A 24,456-nucleotide genomic window follows, 5' to 3' on the forward strand; every position below is an offset into this window, starting at 1 on the left:
AATGGAATGCATAAAGAATACACAGATTTGTGCTAAGGCTGATTATAAAGATAACACCTATTCTTATTCTGAAATTACAGTTTCTATTAACAAACTGCTCGCACTGTCATAATGATGGTGTCTTCTTCACTTACCAATTTCCTCTTTTATCATCTCCGGATTTTAATCAGATTTTCTTTACATAGATTTTGATTTTTGTTCGCAACTGTTCCTCCACTCTATTTTTACTTTAACATTTCATAAATTTTCACAATTACATCCTACATTGTCAGGTTTTATCAATTTTACAGCAGACATGTTGGTTTCAATGCCGAAAATTCTATTACGAAAAAAAAAAATAGACTACTTCATTTACGGGCAAGTTAGTTCTCCGTTTACATAGAGAACTTTTACTTTTTTTTTACAAGAGAATCACCACTTATCAAGGGCCAAAGGCTACTCGAGGATAAGGGTTAATGAGTGTACAGAAGTCACCGGAACCACAGCGTAGTAATTGTTAGTGGTGGAAATTGAGTAGAAATGTATTATTTAACAGCTGACTCAAAAAAAAAACATGTTTTACACTGAAATTGAAGATCAGATTATTCGGAACAGAATTTCACAAGCGGGCAGTTCTAGGAAAGAAGCTTTGTTTATGGAATCTATGTTTAGGTAAATGGGGTAAAATTATTGATCATAATTTTAGCTAGACAAGTGTTTTTTGTGAAATTTTGGCAAGGGAGGGACCATAAATTGAAGCTCAGGTAAGTACTTGCCATGAAAATAACTACAGAGCAGAGACAAGCTTGCAACGTCTCTTCTGTGGAGAAGAAGTTGCAGGGAAGAGAAAAGGGCATCACCTACTAGGTTTCAAAGCTGGTTTTGAACTCTGTCAAGGCAGGATAGGAGGATCCAAGCAGCTTCTGCCCAGATGTACTTGGCTCCTATACAGGTAGAGGATTGCATCAGCAATGAGATATCAACTGGAGTGATAGAATGATCCAACCATTTTTCTGGTGATCTTGGTAATAGATTTGATGTTTCATTTCAGATTAGGAGTGAAGATCAACCCCAGAAGCTTGTCAAAACATTATGCTTCACTAAGATGAGAACCATTCATTTTCAATTGATGTTGATGATGGAAAGAGAAAAGCTTGGTTTTAAATGCATTAAAATTAACCCGCCACCCTTTTCCTATTGCACCACCTGCTCAAGATCAGAAGAGAGAGAATCAGAATTATCTTGGTCATTAACGGCCTTTGAAGTGTTGCCATAGTTGTAATGTCATCTGCATAAATGTCTATGAATGATGTAAGAATGTGACTTGGGAGATCATTGATGAAGATCAGGAATAGAGTTGGGCCCACGAACCCTGAGTGGTACTATAAGCTTCTGATTTTTGTTCATCGACGTTTTAAACCTATCAGAGAGAAATTATTTAATAATTGAGAGAACATTTCCAGCTATTCTGTCGCTGGAGATCTTGTGAAGTGGCCCTTTATGCTATACCCTATCAAAAGTCTTTGATATGTCAAGAGCAATTGATCTAGAAATGAAGCCCCCATCAAGAGATTCACTAATCCCATGTGATGTGTTAGCACATCAGCTGTAGATCTAGCAAAGCGGAAACCATATTGCATGTCACTAAGTAGGTTATTCCTGTCAAGGTGGTTGACCACTTTTGTTTATCTGTGATTCCAACAATTTACTCATGACACACAGGAGACTGAGAGGCAGATGACAGATTTCTAGAATTTTTAAATACAGGGCAGATTTATGAAGCATTTTAATTATAGTGCTGAAAAAGCTTCAACCAGAACTAGCTCCCATACTTACAAAGCTGTTTAAGAGTTGTCTTAAGGAGAAACATTTCCCAACACCCTAGAAAACCTCATCAGTATACCCAGTATTTAAAAATTCGGTGATTGGTCATATCCCTCTCAGTACAGATACAGAAACCTCCTGTGCATCATGACTAAGTTGCTAGGATCTGTGATAGAGAAGTAGTCAACTCCCTCAGCAAAAATAACCTCCTAAGTGACATGCAATATGGTTTCCATTCTGCTGGATCTATAGCAGATGTGTTAATTGTTATATCTCATAGGATTAGCAACTCTCTCAACTGGGGCTTCGTTTCTAGGGCAATTGCTCTTGACATATCAAAGGCTTTTGATAGGATATGGCATAAAGATCTACTCCATAAGATCTTCAGCTACAGTATAGCTGGGAATTTCTTCTCAATTATTAAATTACAAGCAGTTCAGCTCGACTTTGCCTGGACCCTATATACTGTTCACAACTTGCCCTATGTGTGAATACACTTTATGTAAGATTTCAAATGTTTGGACCAAAATTTGTCTGAGTACTTTTGTAGAGACGGCAGATGTCAATTTTTTTAAACTTTGATCCCAATTTTGACCTCTTAACATTTATTATTTTGGTTTCAAATCAAAATACAAAGTTTTACCCATGTCCAAGTTACCTACATCTAAGTTTTCAAATCTTTAGACCCAAAATTGACAAAGAAATTTGGTAAAATATGAAAAGGTCAACTCTTTTAACTTTGACCTTTTGACAGCCAAAGTTTCACTCCAAAGCTGATTAAAATGCTTGCTGCATGTCTGAATACCCGTTATGTATAAATTTCAAATGTTCAGACCCAAAATTAGCTGAGTAGTTTGCTAGACACTGCAAAGGTCAAATCTTTTGAACTTTCACTCTTTGGCAGCTCAAATTTTCAACCCAAACCGATTAAAAAGCTCGCCCTATCTCTGAATACTCTTTATGTAAAATTTCAAATGTTAAAACCAGAAATTGGCTGAGTAATTTGGTAGAGACAGCAGAAGTCAATTTTTTTTTTTACTTGGACCCCAATTTTGACCCCTTAACATTTATTTTTTGGGGTTCAAATCAAATTAAAAAGTGTCATCCATTTCCAAGTAACCTACATTTAAAATTTCAAGTGTTTAGACCCAAAATTGGCGGAGGAGTTTCGGAGAGTTTTTAAAGGTCAAATTGTTGAACTTTGACCCCTTGACAGCCAAATTTCTGGCCGAAAAATTTTTTCCCAAATCTCAATACCCTTTATGTCAAATCTCGAGTCTCTAGACCAAAAATTAACAGAGTTATTTGCTCGGGAAATGTACACACACAGACACATTTTCACTTTTATAGATATAAAGATTACATTTCTTGTCCGAGTGACACATTATTTCGTTAAACTTTCTAGTTTAAGACAATTTTATTTCTCTACCTGGACTTTGGGCCAAGATCACAGTGTAGTACTCTTATGCTACACTTTACTTTTTCTGTTCTCTGTCAGTGAAGGAGAAATCCTTCATGACTGACACAATTTTTATGTTTGTTTCTATTTAGATTGACCCTTTTTGGGAGCTGGATTTTTCTCACATTATAAACCTACCTGTGGAGAGGAAATTAAATAGGTACTTAACTAGAAACTAAGCATCTTCTACAAATATTTAAATATTGATTTTGCATTTTTTTCTTTATAATTGGGTAGATTCGTGTCCATTCGATTATAATCTGGTGGAAAAAATTGTACAAAAGACGGGAAAAAAATATTGGGGGTGGTGAGGTGATACTGACGCACACGTGAAGTAAAAAAAATCATATATTATTTAACTGGAATTCATTATTGAGATGAGTATTATTTATTAATTTTATTGCAGACCATTGTTCTCATCTTTTTCTTAGTTGTTTCACAACATTTCGGCCAACTTTAATTCACCATTAAAAACTAATGCAACGATAAAAGTGAACACATGTTACATATTTACAAAGCTTATTTTCTTGTCTTTTCAACCATATATTTTAAAAATTTGATCAGAAATGATGAACAAAGACTGGTTGGGATTGCTTTAATTATATATTCTGATAACTGAATAGCTCTAATTAAGCTAATTATGATTTGATAACAAAATAGTTCCAACTAAATATGTAAGAACATTTTTTTTTTATTCATATTTTAATTTTTTTAATTTTTAATTTGTTCTGGAATAAAAAATAACAACAAAAAAAGACATTTATTTACACAATACTATCGCTGATAGTAATGCTGCTCCTACTAAAGATAGTTTTTAGATACTTTTTAAAATAGAATGATTTTTTTCCAGGTATCATGATTTTAAATTGCTTGGTACCACAAGAGACAGCAGGTTACAGTAACAAATTAAAACAGGAAAAAGATTGATTTATTTAACAGTGGGTGTCCGAAGAAATTCTTTTTCAAAATTTTCCAAAGTCGTTTTTTTTTTAACACAACAAAAAAATGAGCTGTCAAAAGAATTTCGGACACCCGAATCTATTAAAAGTAACATCTCTTCTAGTTAATTTCCAAATTTCATGACGAAATTCTTAACGCAAACACAGTACAACCATTTACAAATCAGGAGAGGGGGATCATTACAAAATCTTACTGAAAATGCTGCTTTATGTTAACATTTTATCAGTTTATTTGCTTAAAACTCTTAAAATATATAATGTACATTATTATTTATTAATTCATTTGAAAGTATATTCATTTCCGAACAAAACAGTGGTATCTAGAGGACTTAAGATGCTTTAGATTTTAAAATATGACGATTTTGGCAGAACCCCCTTGAAATCTGTGATTATCCAAAGCGTTTTATTGTCCGTGTGTATTGCTATTTTTATGGGACACATTATTCATTAAATAAAGGGTTTGCTTCAACTTTAACTTTTGATTCAGTAGTTTAAATGCTTCACAATTTATTTCGATTTTTTAGAAATATGCATAACATAATAGCGGCAAGGTTTTCAAATTGCTGTCATAGCTTGTGCAGGTTTTAACTTTCATTAACAGAACATAACTGGGTGTATCACAAAATATTTCAAAATAACTTTTAGAATTAATAGTTCTTTTAGAGATTGTGCATAAATAAACATGAAAGATCACGTTCAGGCTCTTAACATTTTACACAGTAATACAGATCGTGCTGAAATAGTAACATTATTATTTATTGCCCCAATCTTAATGTGGGAGGCATGTAACAAGTAAACAATACCTATCTTATCCAGTATAAGAATAGTATGTAACAATATAGTACAATCCGTATTCTGTATACTTACAAAACGTGATATAACATCTACACCAATACTATGAACTCTACATTGGTCATGGCAGTCATTTAAAATTGTCATAGATTCTTGAAAATTCAACAACAATTGATGAGAGAGGTAGAGTTAAGGCAGCCAATAACCATCTCAATACAGCAATAATTGACAATGCCTACTAGGGGCCACAAGGTCCATCAACTAAAAGTAAAAAGATCAATATCCCCCCCAGTTAACGCAGATAACAGTCTGTTATGATGTTAGTATTTGAATAATTGACGAGGGAGAACGCAGTAACACTTAATAAATATGTATTGACGAAAAGACATGAAAAATGTAAATTGAGCAATATCTTTGCTCAACTCAACTGCTGGACTAGTTGGTGATGACCATACTCTCCACGTGTCCGTCTCTGACAGACTTTGTACACCGATCCTTGTTACCCGGTAGTGAGATCATGGAATAGTTCATTATTCCAGGCAGTAGAGGTGGGTCCCTAACACCTGACTCCCAAGCTTTTTGTAAAAGCTTTTAATACTTCTTTCGTTTACGATCGATCATTCATGGATCGGTGACCTTTTTTTCACTGAACCGACCGTCATTGTTCAGGTGTTATTTGGGGAGGTTCATGTTAAAGTTAGAGTTATTGAACTTGGTGGCCTTTAGGCATATCCAAACCGTTGTGTAGAACATCATCATTATACACATTAATTAGTGATTCCATCATTTTGTGTGTTTACTATAGTTTTGGTCAATTTCTAAGGAAGATCATTCATGCAGAAAGTTATGAATAAATAAAATGTACAATAAAAACAATGGATAAACAATATAAGACTTACCTTTTATAAAACAAATAGATTTTTAATGATAAAATTAATTTTAACCTGTTCTGTTGATACATGTATCTAAAGATACTGCTTACAGGCCTCTATACTTTTTTGGAAAAAATGGCACAAATTTTGATTATCACCTCTGTCATTTTAAATAATCAAATCCAAACAAATTTTTTTAGTTGATCTTGCTTTTGCAATTTTTATCTCAAGAGTCATATATTCTATTATATGAATATATTTTTTTATTATCAGAAACCTGTTGTATAAAAAAAATCCGTTTAAACTTCATATCGCATAATATTTGAATTTAATATCATTTAAAGCTTTTTAAAAATAATAATTTTTTAGAATTCTGTTTTTTTGTTGTAATTCAAATAATTATATTACCGAGAAGAAAAACATCCAGAAAAATTGTTTATTCTATTTTTTTTAACATAATAATATTGATTTTATGTCCAATTTTATTTACAACTTTAAGGTAAGTAAAAAAAAATAACAGGATTTTGTATATATATATATATATATATATATATATATATATATATATAAAACACTATTTTTTAATTATTTGATCTTTTCAGCTTTAAAAAAATGTTGAAATTTTTATCGACTTACATTTATTTTTTTTAGTTTTCGGGAGTAGAACATCTAAAAAAAAAATTTAATGAAACCTACTTTTAATATATAAGTTTATTTAATAATGAATAAATATCGAAAACTTCAGGAAAATATGACCATCATTTGATTTTTGCTAGATTTTTAAAACATGGGTGTGTCTATAGCTTCAAAAACGTTACTTCATAGAAACATAGTTTTAAAGCGTTAATAATGTAAACACGATTTTTATCTCACATTTTCATTATTTTTGTATGCTGTAAAAATTTTTTTAAAAATATTCGCAGTTTATTTGAAGCTTCTTCTTTTAAATGGTAAAACAGTTAGGATGATAATATTAAATTAAATTACAGTTACATCGTGTTACATAAAGGGAGGGGGTTAAAACTAGAGGTACCTAGGGGCCGCCTTCTATATATTTTGTTATTTCCCTTGTCTCAGTTGGATATTCAATATGACACGTGTTCATCCAACGTTGTGAGATGTACTAAGTGATGTAGCAGAGTGTAGTTCTTTCATGTGACAGATATCTGTTCAACTTATGTTGAAACACAATTGAAAGAAAGATGGCGTCATTTACAAAACGGCCACCTATTTTGCAGAATGAAGAAATGTACATCGAATGGAAACAAGACATAAATATATGGTCTATCTTCACGGATTTACCTAAGGAAAAACAGGGCCCAGCAGTATTTTTGTCATCGCCACAAAACTTACTAGAATGTGTTTGACACTTAGACATCACAGATATTGGTCGAACTGATGGATTAAAAATAATTGCAGAAAAGTTATACGAGATATATTTAAGAAACAAAAACACGATGGCATACATGTCATTCAAGGAATTTTTCTCTTACAAAAGAGCTGCTGGAATAAACATAAACGATTTTTTGGTGCGTTATGAATTCTTGTACCAGAAATTACATAAATATGGAATCTCTCTGCCGGAAGGAGTCCAAGCATTTTTTGTTTTAAATGCAACATCATAGCTATCTTGTTTTTGATGTGGTAGATAAAGTCGTCCTTATCTGCTTCTCAGTTAATTTCAGGTAGGGATACCGGAAACTCTAATTGTGTTGCCTATCATTGTCTTTATTTTGTAGTCAGTATGAAGAGCAGCAATGATAGAACCTTCAAAAGGTTCCCTTTCCATAAGTATCAGTCTAGATAGGCTATCAGCATGGCTAATTTGTTTTGATGACAAGTACTCCAGTGTGAAATTATAATTCAGTAAGATTGTATCCCATCTCTGCAGTCTATTGGAAGAATATGTCTGTAAGCCTTACAAAGACTGTAAGCAACAGCTTATGGTCAGTTGCAACGGAAAATTTCTACCATGTAAGTATCTATGAACTTTTGTTACAAATATACTTAGTGCCTTCTTTTCAATCTGCGAGTACTGTCTCTCAGTTGGTAGTAGCGTTCTGGATGCATGGACAATCGTTTTTTTGATACCGTCCAACACCATATGAGCTTACGTCACTCACTACTATTATTTTCAACTTTGGATCATAGTGTGTAAAAAAAAGATCCAATGTTAAAGTACCCTTGATTTCCTCAAATGCCGCTTGACATTCAGCATTCCCAAGCTTTTTCTTTCTTAAGTAATTCGTTCAGTGGGGCATGCATGTTCTTTATGAAGATGTAGTAGTAGTTAGCCAGTCCCAGAAAGCTTTGGAGTGCTTGCACATTATCAGGAGCAGGCATGTTCTGCCCTCTCAGAGTCGGGATGTCTACCATTTTTATCAATTATGTGGCCTAGGTATTTTATCTTGTTCATAAGGAAGTCACACTTAGCTTCTTTAACTTTAAAACCGAAGCTTTTGTCGATTGCGTGACACTGCTGTCCGAACTTTCACCTTCTGGTTACCACTTGACGCGTCTTCTCTCCGCTCCAAAACGAACTTCTGCAACTTTAGCTTTTCTCTCCCCGAATCCGAGTTTTCTCTTCTAAAAATACAACTTCTCTGCTCGCAATCTAACTTCAGAATGCCTTCCTTCCCCAAATCACTCCTTTTTTATCTCCAATCAGGAGCATCTCATTTGCATACCTCGTGGTCACCCTGTAGGCATATAAGAAACAGGGCAGCCATTTTTGTTTCTTTCTTCTTCATTATGAACACGAGGTAAGCCACACAAAAACGCGGTCGGTCGTTCTTGTTTCTTTTTTTCTTCATTTACACCACACGCCCCCCTGATCTTCGAGATCAATAGGATACTTCGTAATCCTCCATCCAAGCAGGCCGCCTCCTCTCACGTCGAGGCCTCTGGGGGACAACTTCTCGGGGGTTAACGTTTTCAGGTTCACTACAACGCGGGCCTAAGTCAGGTCGAGCAGCATCATTTGCTTCTCGGTGGCCCTCGATTTCTTCTTCTTCACTGCCCTCACTGCATACCGGCAATGTCACACGACGCAGGTCTAAGATATGCCGGGGAACGCCATTCTCCATCACATTGTTCTTTGACTGCAATCCTGTTACGACCCCTCTTTTCGAACGAGTGGTACACTGTGCATTGGGGGGTTTCACCCACACCTCTTCACCTACTTTGATAGTGGCTTCTTCACTCTCAATTCCTGCTGTTTTGTTGCACGGATGCCGCCACTTATATGTGAAAACGGCCCTATGAGGCACAGTTGTCTCATCTTGTTTGGTCTTCGGCGAGATGTTATACCAAAACACCGCCTCTATGGGTGATACGTTGCTTTTTTCCGAAGCGGCTTTAATGGTGCGATGATTCCTCTCCACTATTCCGTTGCCACTCGGCCGATACGCTGCTCTGAAAAATTGCCTTACTCCCCACTTATCGCACACCCCTTTAAAGGCTTCTGATCGGAAAGCGGGGCCATTGTCCATTAAGAGTTCCTCAACCGGCGCTCTCTCCAAAAATATCTCCTCGATGACCCCTCCGATCGCCCATGCAGCTTCTGCCCTGATCTCTCTCCAGATGGCAAACCTTCCCAGTCCACAGTCGACCATCGACAGATACAATTTGTGGCGATAGTGTGTCACATCAATGGCCAATCACTTCCAGTCCTCCGCAACGTGTAGCTCTCTTGCTTCGTGTCTGGACGGTCCAGGGTCAATTGATTGGCACTCTCGACAGTTCTCCACCACCTCCCTAACCTCCTCCTCGGTGGTCTCCGGGTAAACCTCTCTGGCTAGGAATAACGTTCGTTCTCGACCAAAGTGGTGCATTTCGTGTGACTCTTTGACTTCTTCCCCTGCACAGCATACCGAGGACACCTCCTTTCCCTCCTGCAGCCAGGCCTTCTTCACGCGTGTCATCGAATCTGCCTTGTTTTTTTTCTGATGGGACCAACACAACAGATACTCTCAACTGGAATTCCGCTATCAGGTCGGTGAGCGCTCCAAGTCTGCGCTTGATCAGCATTTCCGCAGCACCCCTTGTCTTAACTCTCTTATTGCCAGTTACTGCCGACCGAATCCACGACGCTACCGTTGCCGAATCGGTTTTGACTTCAATTATTTTCAATCCCCATTTCAGGGCCAGATTGATTCCTTTTATAGCGGCATCTAGTTCTGCTACGTTGATATGGGAGAAGTCGTTGTTTTTTCTTAGCCACGCCGCATCCTCCACAGTTACACCTCCTATCTCTAGTACGACGCCCAACACCAGGTTACTGGCATCGCACCAAACCACACCCGCGTCTTCGCCGCTGACATACCATTTCCCTTTCACTGGGTCCTCATTCCTCACTCTCGCAATGACTTCTTGCAGCATGTTCATGACCTCCTTCGTCACACGGCCTTCCCAGTCATCATTGCCTGTTTGTCGTTTAATAAAGCTGCATGCTATCCTGAGTCAGCCAGCGATAGGATAGTGCCCGACCAGCCTCCCGCAGACTGAGAAGAGTTCTCGCCTCGTCAGCTCAGATCCGACTTCGGGTATTGCATTCCCTCGTTCGAAGACAAGGCTTTCTTTTCCATCTCGCCTTAGTTTCAACCCCAGCACCGCTCCTCCATCTAGGGCCTCCGTCGGTTTTGCGATTAACCCATACTTCTCAACATGGCTTCTTACTTTCTCTGCTGTCACCTCTGCCTCCTCCACCAGGATGTCGTCAATGTACGAGCTAGTGGCCTCCTCCACTGTACAGTCTTTGCTCAGCACTGTCTTCAGCACGGCAGTCATAATTTTGGGGGCTGAACTCAGCCCAAAACCTAACCTCGTCAGACAATACACCCGCCCCTTGTACCGGACCAGTTGGTACTGCCAGAGTTTTTCATCTATATGGATCTGCAGATATGCCGATTTCAGATTGACAATCTTAGTGGCCCGCCCCATTCTTCTCCATTTCCTCATGACATCCTCACAACGTTGATCCCCGTTCCAGTGTGGCAGGCTACGTGTCTGTTCAATTCCCTAAAATCCAGCACGGGCCTAATCTTGTTTTTGGTAGGCTGAACAACTGCCAGTAGTGGCAACACTCCTTTTTCTTCCCCTGTCCACGGTTTCAGAATTCCTTCTTTTATCCACCTCTCCACTTCTTCCTCGAATCCTTTTCTTATTTCTTCTCGCAGGGTGTTTTCGTAGCAGCCCACCTTATTCTGTAGTTCTGGGGGCCCGGAGATCCATTTCCATTCCACCGTCCACCTCACGCCATCAAACTTCGCCAGGAAATCTTTGTCCTCAATGCAGCAAACCTCCGGTTTTGGGGTTCTGACGGTTCTATCACCTTCCACTCCTGCCATCCCCACTGCGCCGAGACGTCCAAACGTCACTTGGCCCCCTCTTAACGTAGCGCCCCCCAGTCGGTTAATTGCACTCATACCTATAATCACGTCGACACCACCGACCAGATGATTCAAAACTAGGGCTTGCAGTCCAATGGGCACGGCTTGCACCATTACTTCCGCTGTCGTCTCTCCTAGGCATTTCACATCCCTGCCATCCACGGTCCTAATAATCCTGGTTCCGCTCCATGACCTCGCGACATTCCTTGCTAACAGCGTTGTAGTGCAGCCTGTGTCGACAAGGGCTATGGCTCTCTTCCCATTGACTACCACCGGTAACCGAGGCAATGTTCCATCATGCGCCATTTCCACACAGAAGGGGTAATCACTGGCGCAATAGCTCCCCTTCACTCGTTTCCCTGGTCCCGTGCAGCAACACAATAGGGGCTAATATGCCCCACTTGTCCACATCGGTAACACGTGATCCCCGGTCTCGGCTCTTTGCAGTCCTTGATCAGATGAGGACCCTGGCACCGGAAACACTTGATGGCAGGTCTCCCCTCCTGTCGCCTCGCCGGCTGCCTCTCATTCAAGTGAGGCCTCATGCACATATTTCCACTCACAGCTGCAGCCACGATTGGGCTTTTAACATTTTTCACTAGGACTCTGGCGTGGACCAAGAGATCGTCCACTTCCATAGAATGGATCCCCGTGATTCTCTGCATGTTCGCAGAGATTTCCTCTGGGAAGCCGTTCACTAGGTACAGCTTTACCGTCATCTCCAGGCTCCTCCCCACGTAACCAGCCAACCCTGCCAGTCTCCTGATCTCTGCCGCAAAGACGTCAACGGACTCGCCGGTCCACCTCAAACTTGACAGCTTGCCAAGTGCTTCAAATGGGCCCTCCGCGAAGGCCAATTTCAGCCTTTGCTTCACTAAGGCAAGGTCTTCCTTGTCTTCATCTCGCATCTGCTGGTAAATCGTGAGGGCTTCCCCCTCTAAGTATAGCGGCAGCAGGGTGACCACATCTTCTATCTTTTGCAGCTTCGCCACCATTTTTAATTTCTCCAGCCACTTAATCAGGTCACCCTCCCCAGTAAAGGGTCTCAACATCTGAGTGCTCAGTCTCCACTCAGCCATCTTAATTTGCTTGATACGCCGAAATAGCTTGTCGATTGCGTGACACTGCTGTCCGAACTTTCACCTTCTGGTTACCACTTGACGCGTCTTCTCTCCACTCCAAAACGAACTTTTGCAACTTTAGCTTTTCTCTCCCCGAATCCGACTTTTCTCTTCTACAAATACAACTTCTCTGCTCGCAATCTAACTTCAGAATGCCTTCCTTCCCCAAATCACTCCTCTTTTATCTCCAATCAGGAGCATTTCATTTGCATACCTCGTGGTTACCCTGTAGGCATATAAAGAAACAGGGCAGCCATTTTTGTTTCTTTCTTCTTCATTATGAACACGAGGTAAGCCACACAAAAACGCGGTCGGTCGTTCTTGTTTCTTTTTTTCTTCATTTACACCACAAACACCATATGAGCTTACGTCACTCACTACTATTATTTTCAACTTTGGATCATAGTGTGTAAAAAAAAGATCCAATGTTAAAGTACCCTTGATTTCCTCAAATGCCGCTTGACATTCAGGCATCCAATCCCAAGCTTTTTCTTTCTTAAGTAATTCGTTCAGTGGGGCATGCATGTTCTTTATGAAGATGTAGTAGTAGTTAGCCAGTCCCAGAAAGCTTTGGAGTGCTTGCACATTATCAGGAGCAGGCATGTTCTGCCCTCTCAGAGTCGGGATGTCTACCATTTTTATCAATTATGTGGCCTAGGTATTTTATCTTGTTCATAAGGAAGTCACACTTAGCTTCTGTAACTTTAAAACCGAAGCTTTGAATTCTTTTAAAAACTTCATGTATGTGTTTGCGATACTCGCCTGTAGATTTATTGGCAATGATGATGTCATCCAAGTAGGTGCAATGAAGTTGAGGCCACCTAACATAGTGTCCATGACCTGCTGGAAAATCGCAGGTGTTACCTTGACCCCGAAAACTAACCTCTCAAACTGTATTGACACAGATGAGTTTAGAGCATTCCTCCTCGATGGGAATCTGGAAATACGTGTCACTTAAATCCACCTTAGAAAATATTTTATCACCGTTTAGTTTGTTGGATACTTCCTCTGGAATGAGGAGGGAGATAGTGGTAACCTTTTAGATCTGCATTCAGGCCCGTGGAGAAATCTGCACATACACGGATCTGATTGGTCTTTTTGGTCACATATATGGTAGGGGCTGCCCAATCACTGGTGCTCACTTTCGATAGTATTCCAGTCTTTTGTAGCTGATCCAGTTCCTTATTGATTTTCTTAATTTACGCAAACGGGATGTTTTGTTTCTTCTTGAAAACAGGTAAAGCGTTTTCCTTTAGTTCAAATCTGGTTATACCCTTGGTATATCTTCCGAGACCCAATGAGAAAACTTCTGGAAATTTTTCCTTTAACTCGTCCTTTAATTATTGCGCCCCCGTAGACGAGTCTTCTACCTTATGGCAGAATTTGTTCATAGAGTGGTCTTTCGTATGGTTGGTTTCTTCAACTTTTTCCATGTCTATAGGTTGATAATGGACAGGTCTGAGCTGGAGCCCAACTGTAACTCCACTATCTTATTGAGGATGTTGACAGTGACATATTTCCACCAGTTCTTCTCTGCTTCCCTGTCAGATCTTGTTTGTTGGACCCTGTTGCTTTTGTTGCTCCTTTTACGATGCCACACTCATTGCATATTTTGTTTTCGTAAAAACGTCTGACGACCAATGTTGTCCCCGCAACAGTTGCATGGCTTTGTGGGTGAATCAGGTTTAAAGATTGGATGGTCAGTCTTTGGTTGTGCCTGGTTCTCGTTTGTTTTTTCTCATAAGAGTAATCCTTAATAAGAAATAAAAAAAATTACCAAAAAACGCTTGGTTTAGAGTTTGTTCACTTTTTTTTTCATAAAGAGAAAAAGAGGGTTTACTTACGACTTAGTCCAAACTTTTCTTCTATTAAAGTCAGAGCTTACTTGCAGTGTTTCTTCTTTTTCTTTAAGGGTCCCAGCGTAAGCTATTTCGAATAGTCACTGACAAGTTATTTTGGTGTAAAATCAAATCATCTCACTGCCAAACAGTTGTTTTTGGGTTTCTCGTGTAAGTTCGACTCCTTGTTTGCCAGTGTTGTAATGTTAGTATTTGAAGAATTGACAGTAACAATTAATAAATATATATTAATGAAAATACATGAAAAAGGTAAATTGAGAAATATCTTTGCTGCTGGACTAGTTGATGACCATACTCTCTGCGTGTCTGTCTCTGACTGAGTTTGTCAACTGGTTCTTGTTACGCGGAAGTGATGTGATGGACGGAAGTAAGGTCATGAAATACTTCATTATTTCAGGAATTAGGGGTGCATCCCTAACACAGATGATAGTGCATACCTCTGGATGAGAGTGATTGATACTAACATGCACCAACACCAACAGTTGTAAAGGCAAATAATTACCCTTAAACAACACTAATTGCCAACTATGACAGCCAGTGGATTTCACTAGCTGCCATTACCAGACAATGCAAGACAGTAGAATCCACATGCTTTCATTTTGGCCACTGCCACCAATACCTACAATTTTCTTAAGCTGAGAATGACTACCACTAGCAACCGCTGCCATCTACCTGTGTTCTGTGTTAATATTTTTTTAGCTGTTTATCAATATTTAGTCATTTATATCTTACTTATAATAATGCACTAGATAATCAAAGGCTATTTCATTTTCGGGAGAGGAGGTACCATGGCTGTTCTGGCTTTGTGTCATATTTCCACCAAGTAACGCCAGTACACAGGTCCTGCTAGGTTTAAATCATTTCTTATACACAAATAAATACTCAATTAGATTGTTTCATTTTTTTTTTGTATAAACATACGAAAATTCTGGATATCTTCTCTTAACATTGTGGAGGTCTGTTTATGCATCTTCTTTTCCAGGCACCACTGGGATACAAGTAGTTAGTAGTATATAATTAAATTTAACCAAACTACATTTACATGTTAAAAAAGACTTTTTTCTCAGCATTTGAAAACCTTTCTTCAAATAAATTTACTGAAAAGTGTCTCTATTGGCTCCTTTGAGGAATATTAATTTTTCTTGAGTTTGAAACTTTAAATATTCGACTTTCAAACTTTAGTCAGAAATGCCTATGAAGAGTTCTGTTTGCATTTACTGCATGCATCATGACTGTTCACTTGTTGTGCTGGTTGTCCAAAGTCACTATTGGATGCTAACACCAGTTGCGTCAATTTGGTCTCGGTCATTGCTGTAACAGAAGAATTCTTCCTTCAAATTTTCATTCTTTTGGATGTCTACAAATAGACTTGCAAATGGAAAAATTTAGCCTGATCAAATCAGAACACAAGTCCAAGGAACACAATTTGTTAGCCAAGCCCAAAGGTCCATCTTGCTGAGAAAGGTACACAAATCTAAACTGGTTGTCAGACCCCAGAGAACCAATTTCCCCTACCCATCTGCTGGAAGATATCTACTTTCAACCAGTCTTTTTCTCAGTCACTCTCAGCTGGAACTGCCCACACCCATCTTTCTTCTCCATCCATTCAGAAACTGAACATTTGAGATAATGGATAGCCAGAATCCACCTGAAAACACTAATCTGCTTTCAATCTATGCATTGTCTGGAGGGTCCCATAACTAGTCGATCATTATTTTTGATAAAACTTCAGAATGCCATAATCATAACAGGAAACCTCATAATCTAAAAACATTTGGACAAATCAAATACAGGATGGTCCACTCCAAATCAGATTTATTTTCCATTACTGTCTTGTTTCTCTTTTCTGAGTTTAACGTCTTCCACTTGCAACAAGTCTGCTATTCATATGCACTGCAAACATGCAACTAGTGCATATATACATGAATTTTTAGCTGCCAATTGAAAAAACATCCTTTATTTTTGAATTCTTGAGATGACGATTAGTTATTTGTATTATTTGGGTCTTTCGGACTCCTGTTCTCATCTTGAGAAATTCTGTGCAGATTCCTGCATTCAACAGAAAAATTCCAAAGTTCAGCACGATAAACCTAAGAAAGGTCTGAGGTTACATGACTGAAACATGAAAATGACCCTCAAGATGAGAACAATAGTCCAGAGAATCCAAATAATACCAATTCTCCTTTATGAAATTATGTGTGGATACACAAAAACAAATAAAAATGAAATAATTCATTTATGAATCTTTCCAGACTATCTGCTTTTGAGAGATAGTGTAGTATATTTGTCATGATACATTCTTCCTAGGTATTACTTCTTCTTTATAGTGGGGACAGCATAATATATGTTCATAATACCATCCTTCCAGGCATTACCTTCTTTTTTAGGGAGGGGCTAACATACTATCTGTTCTGTTGTCATTGTCCCAGGCATTAACTCTTTTTTTTTTTTTTTTTTTTGGAAGGAGTGAATAGTGTAGTATATTCATCATGATATGATCTTCTTGATCACTAACTCATCCTTTGGTGATATATATATATATATATATATATATATACTAGCATTTCAGCCCCGCATTGCCCGGTTGTTTGGAAGTGTATGTTGAGCAAAAAAAAAAAAGCAGTCAATTTTTTTTAACTTTGACCCCTATTATGACCCCTTAACATTTGTTTAGGGCTCAAATTAAGTTATTAGGTTAGACCCATGTCCAAGGAGCCTATATCTAAAATTTCAATTGTTTATACCCAAAATTGGCGGAGGAGTTTGGTAGAGTTCTCAAAGGTTAAATAGTTGAACTTTAACCCCTTAAAAGCCAAATTTCTGGCCAAAAACGGATTACAAAGATTTTCTCAAATCTCAGTACCCTGTATATCAAATTTCGAATCTGTAGACTTAAAATTGACAGAGTTATTGCATAGGGAAATGTACACAGACACACACACATACAGACATGTTCACTTTTATAGATATACTAGCATTTCAGCCCGGCGTTGCCCGGGTGTTTGGAGGTGTATTCTGAGCAAAAAAAAAAAAAGAGTAAATTGTTTTTTAATTTGACCCCTATTATGACCCCTTAAAATTTATAGTTTCGGGCTCAAATCACTTTATTAAATTAGATCCAGGTTCTAGGAACCTATATCTAAAATTTCAAGTGTCTAGACCCAAAATTGTCGGAGGAGTTTGGTAGAGTTCTTAAAGGTAAAATCGTTGAAATTTGACCCCTTAACAGCCAAATTTCTGGCTGACACCCGTCACATCGATTTTCCCAAATCTCAGTACCCGGTATTTCAAATTTCGAGTCTATAGACTAAAAATTGACAGAGTTATTGCGTAGGGAAATGTAGACAGACAGACAGACAGAAACGTTCACTTTTATAGATATATAGATAGATAGATAGATAGACAGATAGATGAAACAAAAATATATACGTATACATAAATATATATGGAAACGATTTTGTGTTCATTGTAAGCTTTTTACGCAAATATTTTGCAAGTATAAATCATGTAGAATATCTGCATGAATATAATTACCCGTAATAGTTAACTAAAGGTGATCACCCTATATGAAAACTGAAAAAACTAATAGGGAATTAATTGAAAATGAATGTTTAAAAGAATATGCAAATTAGTTAGATCTTTTGCTAATGAATGCAATTCGATAACTCATATATAAGAAAATTGTATTTTCTTTTTAAATAAATAGAAAAATAGGGTTTTTAATATGAATATCACTACACACCAAAGGAATACGGAATTATAGGTATATATAGATAGATATAGCAGCATTTCAGCCCGGCGTTGCCCGGATGTTTGGAGGTGTGTGTTAAGCAAAAAAAAAAAAAAAAAAAAAGTGGTAGTAGGAAGGCAGGCTCGAACCCGTACCGCAAAGGAGGAAAAGAATGGGGAAAAAAACTGCCGTCTTTGCTGTTACGACCACCACCAAACCAGAAGTGACATAAGTTTAAATTAAGGCTAGACTATCGAGAGGAGAGGATGACTTTCAAAAATATCGGCAAAAAAAGCGACCCCACCCCCTGTAGAAAAGTGCCCAGTTGAAGGTGAAGATATTAATGTTTTTAGCCAATGTTTTGATATTTGTCGTCTGAAAGGTTGAGCTTCCATAGATACTGATCTTGTGAAAATCCGTCGCCTCTGTTGAAAGTTTTAGGCAGATATGCAAACATACATACATACATTTATATATTGGTAACTAAAAATTTTTGACCCAAACCGATTAAAAAGCTTACCTGATCTTTGAATACCCTTTATGTAAAATTTCAAATGTTTAGACCAGAAATTGTCTGAGTAATTTGGTAGAGACTGCAGAGGTCAAATTTTTTTTAACTTTGACCCCTTAACATTTACTGTTTTGGGCTCAAATCAAGTTATTAAGTTAGATCCATGTCCAAAGAACCTATATCTAAAATTTCAAGTGTTTATACCCAAAATTGGTGGAGGAGTTTGGTAGAGTTCTCAAAAATCAAGTCGTTGAACTTTGACCCCTTAACAGCCAAATTTTGTGCCGAAAACGGATTACAAAGATTTTCCTAAATCTCAGCACCCTGTATATCAAATTTCGAGTCTGTAGACTTAAAATTGACAGAGTTATTGCATAGGGAAATGTAGACAGCCACGTTCACTTATATATATATATATATATATATATATACTAGACTTGTTAATCTATTAAAATGGGGCATAAGTTATAGCTTGTTATTGCTCGTTGAGTTAGAATGAGTGCTTTATGCCAAATTGATGGTTGTATATAATTAAACTTGTGCTCATTTTTTGGATCAAATACTAATCAGTATTAATTCTTAACTGTGCATGGAATGGATACGATAATACTTAGTTTGCTGCACCTTATCATAACAAATGTCCTACAAAATTTTAGCTGAATCGGCCTAGTAATTTCTGAGAAAATTTCCACAGTAAATGTGGTATTGTGGTGTCTAATCCTTGTTAATTTGGGTGCTTCTTCATTATAATAGCAAAATTCGAAAATCAAAATATTTAATTTCAAGTAAAACCAATGGTATCAACTTAATTGTCATGTCGAGTTTAGTAAGATATCCAAAAATTACGAAAAATAATAAGATAGAAAATTAATTATTAATGAAAACAGTTTTTGAAATAAATTTGATGTTTATACATAAAATACAAAACATGAAGTCAGGGGAAGTAACTGCAGTCAGTGTTGTTACAATTAATGGATATGTCACTCGTTTATAAAGCGTCAAAGCTCATGTTTTATGTAATAATGCAGTAATATTTAACTGTGACATAACATTGTTTGAAAATTCATTTTTTCGATTCTTGAATTTCACTATTATAATGAAGAAGCATCTTAATTCCTATTAATGTGCATCAAACAGTTACCATAATACTTAGTTTGTTGCACCTTATCATAAAAAGGTCCATACAAAATTTCAGTCAGAATGCCCCAGTAGTTTCTGAGAAAAAGTGCAACAAACAGATAGACAAAGAGAAAGACATATAGAGACATATTTAGTCATTCATCATTGTAACTTTAGAACTAATCTCATTTTAGATTATTTTTATTGGTTTCATATGACACAAGTGGATCCAATTTACATGATTCAACTTATTTAAATATGGTAAATGTAACTCAACACTCAGCTTTAAATTTACGACTTTTAAAGGTTTTCTGGTTGGCTGAAAACAGATATCACTTTCAAATTTGGGACAGACAAGTTGTTTCCTGAATATTAAGACATTTTTTTTCAAAGTATTAATGAATAAATTTCAGTGTCAGTTACGATTCTTAACATGTGCATTATTACTTGTTCAGTTGGGAAAAACATGGCCACCAGTGAAAAAAATAAGGGATTATATTGAATAATAAAGGTCTTAATATCCAGAAAACTACTTGTCTTAAATTTAAATGTGATATTCGTTCTCAGCATAACCGAAAACCTATAAAAGACGTCAGTTTAACAGTTGTCGTGTTTTGCTAATTAACCACTCTTATATTTGTAAACAAAAACACGTTGTCAGCTGAAACTTGACACTCCCAGAAATACATCACGACCACATGTGCTAAAAATAACAATGACCGTTTTCAACCGACAAAGAAAAAACATAAAAAAACAAATGACTATTATTTTGAACCTAGATAAAATAAATAGTTAATAAACACCAAAGACACTTTTAACTGTAAATAATATGGTGTGAAATTAATTATACTTATTCGTTGTTTAGCAACATCATCAGTGGCCATGGAGTCTGAATCACAAACGGCTCTCCATAAAGCTAGCAGCTTTCAAAGCAAATCTTCTGTCTAGCTCAGGAGCTAAGAGAAGAGCACTCACATTTCGACTTGACTCTCGTCAAGTCAGTAGACTCAGTCAAACAGCCCTTTTTAGAGCTACTCAACAATATGCGATTATGCGAGTCACAAAACTACCTGTGTAATATTCTCTACTCTTGTCTGCCTTCTGGAACTTCGCATTACATGCTGCCACGCCAGTTTTTGCAGCTTCTAGCGACTCTATTTCATGCGGCTTCCAGCTCACTTTCTGCAGCTTCCAGCAACCAGAGCTTACTCCTGCAGTGACTACAGCTCTCCCAGCAACTCTCCAGCTTACTCCTGTATCTCCTACGACATTTGACGTCCAGCTACCTGCTCCACTGCTCCACTGCTCACTGACGCTGAGTTCTTACTTATCAGTTCCTACCTCACGGACTCAAGAATCTCAACCCCAGTTCTCGTTCTGGCTGATCTGATCCTGAATTCATTTGACGTTCATGTTACCTTTTTTCTTGGCAAAAATAAAACATGATACATGTCGTCTTTAACCAAACATCTGTGTTTGTCATCCTTCTTTGCTATTGCCGTCACTTTTCTCATCTTGTGTTAATTTTATTAGTTGCACGCCACGATCGACTGACACCATACCGCCTTTCGCCTCCTCTACAACACGGTGAATATTGAGTTGCAGTTAAAGTAAAAATGCCTCAAATATTTATGAAATACTGTCACTCGAGAATAATTCAAAAGTTTTATTTATTCATTAAACTTTCAATAACGTTTTGACGTGGATTCACTGTGCTTTTTCTCCTGCCAAAAAGTATTCTTGTTTAGAATAATATAGAAATATAAGTATTTTTATAGAATCACTCCCGTTCGCAAACTATTTTTTTTTAATGTATTTTGGAACGTTAAAAACGAACCAAAATGCATTGAGAGTTTTAAACTATTTTCAATAAGTATGTTTTAGATTTTCTTTTTCGTGATGTCATATACATTTAGGATTAATGTTGGGGTTAATTTTTCATCAAATACTACTCGATTGATGACAGGATCGATTCTATAAAATGACTGAAATTATTAGATTACATTCATTTCAAATAATATCTCTACTTACCTTAATTTTAGTAAAATTATTTTACTAAAGAAAATGCTTTATTTTAGTTCAAGGGTGTTTTCTGAATTAATTGACACACAGCTGATTTTTTAAGTAGATAAAACGACTTTTATGAAGCTACATTTGTCAGCAAAAAGATTTCGCCCCCTTTTAAAACCGGTAGGAAAGTGTTTTCTTTTGTAAATTATTTCTCCTTAAAAAACAAAAAAAAAAAAAAAGAAGCGTGTCAATTGTGGATTGGTTTGAATGGAAGATAACTTTTGCAAACTTCCGTTGGGTTTGAATTGCGCACTCTTCAATCTTACAAACAGTTTATTATTTTCCTTTTTGCGTGTCTTTCCTTACGCTTCAACCGAATAAACTGTAGGTATAAATCCAAAATTCCATGTCATTTTGAACGTAGAAATGACGCGAAAAAATATCTTATGAGTATTTATTTAGAATTTAAATTATTTAAAAGTTAATTTCGAAATAACGCATCACGTTATATCAATCATATAAAAATTCTAAATTTTACGAAAAATCAATTGATTTTTTTTTATTGTCGTCGGAACTATCGCAAACCTAGGCCGGTGTAAGTTAAAAATCGCTTACTGATATACAATTGTTCCGCTTACCAAACCGGACTTCCGAACTTACTGTCAGGGTTGCAAAATTGTTTTTTTTTTTTTTTTTTTGTATTTTTTTTTTTTTTTTTTTTTTTTACAGTTTGGCCTTTTTTTTATATAAATTTGGCTTTTATTCGGTACAACTGAACACCGACCAATAAAATTTGTTTTTTTTTTACAGGTTTTCGGGGTCGCTGACAACGAATCTGATATTCAAACCCATCGCAAATTTACCGTTTGCATGGTATTAACCCCTGAATCCTCACACTATTTTGTGCCAACTCACCGCCATCGTTTATGCTATTCTGATATTAGGGCAGGTCGATTTGCAACTTTTTTCAGAAAATCAACATGGCACTGGTGATGATAGTTGGGATTTGATGTGATAAGAACATATACCAAAAATAGATTCCCATTTTGGACAGAAAATTGAGCATTTAATTTAAAAAATCGTGTAGAAAAATCCTTTATTTGCATAGCATTTTTCACAACACTGACTTTGAAATTTCATTATTTTTATAAAATATTCGGTGCAAGTCTATAAATGGTCCACAAGTAATCTTTTTTACTATAAAAATCTGAAAAAAATCTTTATAATGTACTTACTTGTCACTGCATGAAAATCTCATATTCCAAAAATCACGTAAATCAATCAAGTAGTTTTTTTTTATTTAAAAAAAATCAAATATTATGAGACATTTTATCGAAGAAAAACTTGTTTTTGAATGATGATACATAGTGACACCTATTGGGAGTGTTTGGAATATAAGATCGGCAAGGGGCAGACAATCAACTTTCCACACTATAGAAAAAAAACTTGGAAAATTAAGACATAAGTTTTGGAGGAATTTGAAAACGAAAATAACGTTTAAAATTCCAGCAAGTTTCCAATATATGAAGAAATGTTAGTTTAAAGAAAGTGGGGGATCACTTTTCTATAATAATTTAACGTATAATGATCACCCACTTTATGGCCACCCACCACTAGTGTAAAACTTGAATTTACGCCGCTGAAGTACACATTTGCCGAATTCTTGTTGGAGGAGCGTCAACGTGGGGGTGCTCAATTTATGTAAAATTCTTCATACCATATTTTAATAAAAATTTCAAATAAAATTTGATGTGAAATATTAGGTTGGTGCAAAAATAATGTTTTTGACGTTCATTTGAACGTCAAAAAATGCCATTATTTTTGCACCAACCTAATAGAAAAACAAATTCAAAAAGATAAAACAAATATGTTTAAATTCACTGCAGACACGTGAAATATAATAATATATATTTTAGAGAAGTCTTTTTTGTTTTCCCTTTCGAAATAATTAAGTCTAAATCGTAATGCTTTCACATAAAATAATAAACAAACATTAATTTTCAATATCAATAACGAGCGTGTTTTGCGACGGTGAAATCTAAAATGTTTCCACCAAAAAAAAGTTCCTGAAATGAAAAAGTGAACTTTGGTCGCTATTATTTAAAAAAACATAATTTTGCCTTTACACTTAATATTTATTTTATTAATTCATTATCCTCACTCATTTTATTTAAAAATGTAGTTTAAAATATATTCTAAATAATGATTCCATTTTCTTAACAGTATGGATTGTTTTGATGGGGTGTTCTTGACAATTCACCGAAAAACTTTAATTGCTTCAATTTTTCAACTTTTAAAGTCATTTCCTCAAGCAAAGATAACGATTTTGAGAAAAATATTTTGTGTAGGTCTTTTCTATATCAAACCCCAACTATCATCACCATTGCCTCACCGGGGTTCCAAAATCGACCTGCCCTATTCTGACGTGTGTTCGCGCATGGATGCGCGTAGTAAGGTCACTTGTCACATCGCGGAAGAATTTTTTAGCAGACATTTGAAATAATAAGAAAGTTTTTCAAAAACAAAAAATATGGTTCATTTTTCTGTGTTACGTAGGTTTTGATGCTTTTTAATTGATCTAAAAATATAAGTTTTCACAAGCGGTTTACAAAATCATTTTTATTTTTCGTTTTTTTTTTTTGGAGGGGGTTATTCAAGGTGCTTCTGCAGTTTAATTTACTGTTGGAATTTTTTGTACCAATAATTATGCATCCTCCTGTTTATACATTTATTATTTTTATTCTGGTTCTTATATTTGATTTGCTGTATTTCGTATATTTTATGATTCTTAATTTCGTATATTTTGAGTTCGTACGAAATTCTCTTTAATT

General features: G+C 36.4%; 1 protein-coding gene across 6 annotated transcripts in view; it reads right to left on the reverse strand.

Moving 5' to 3' along the window:
• The window catches only part of LOC145276878 (protein canopy homolog 2-like), a 318,296-nt gene that overhangs the window by 86,521 nt on the left and 207,319 nt on the right, over positions 1-24,456 (reverse strand). The window contains exon 1 of one of the 6 annotated variants that reach the window (XM_080128301.1): positions 22,861-22,991. The exons of 4 other annotated variants lie outside the window; for them this stretch is intronic. The gene's annotated coding sequence lies outside the window, so the exon portion shown is untranslated. Of the gene's footprint in view, positions 1-21,646; positions 22,218-22,860; positions 22,992-24,456 lie in introns of those variants that run through there. One more of the 6 variants, XM_080128299.1, reaches the window with a different exon arrangement.

The sequence above is a fragment of the Euprymna scolopes genome, chromosome 5 (genome assembly GCF_053919585.1).
Source record: "Euprymna scolopes isolate OS-2025 chromosome 5, ASM5391958v1, whole genome shotgun sequence".
Lineage (NCBI taxonomy): Eukaryota > Metazoa > Mollusca > Cephalopoda > Sepiida > Sepiolidae > Euprymna > Euprymna scolopes.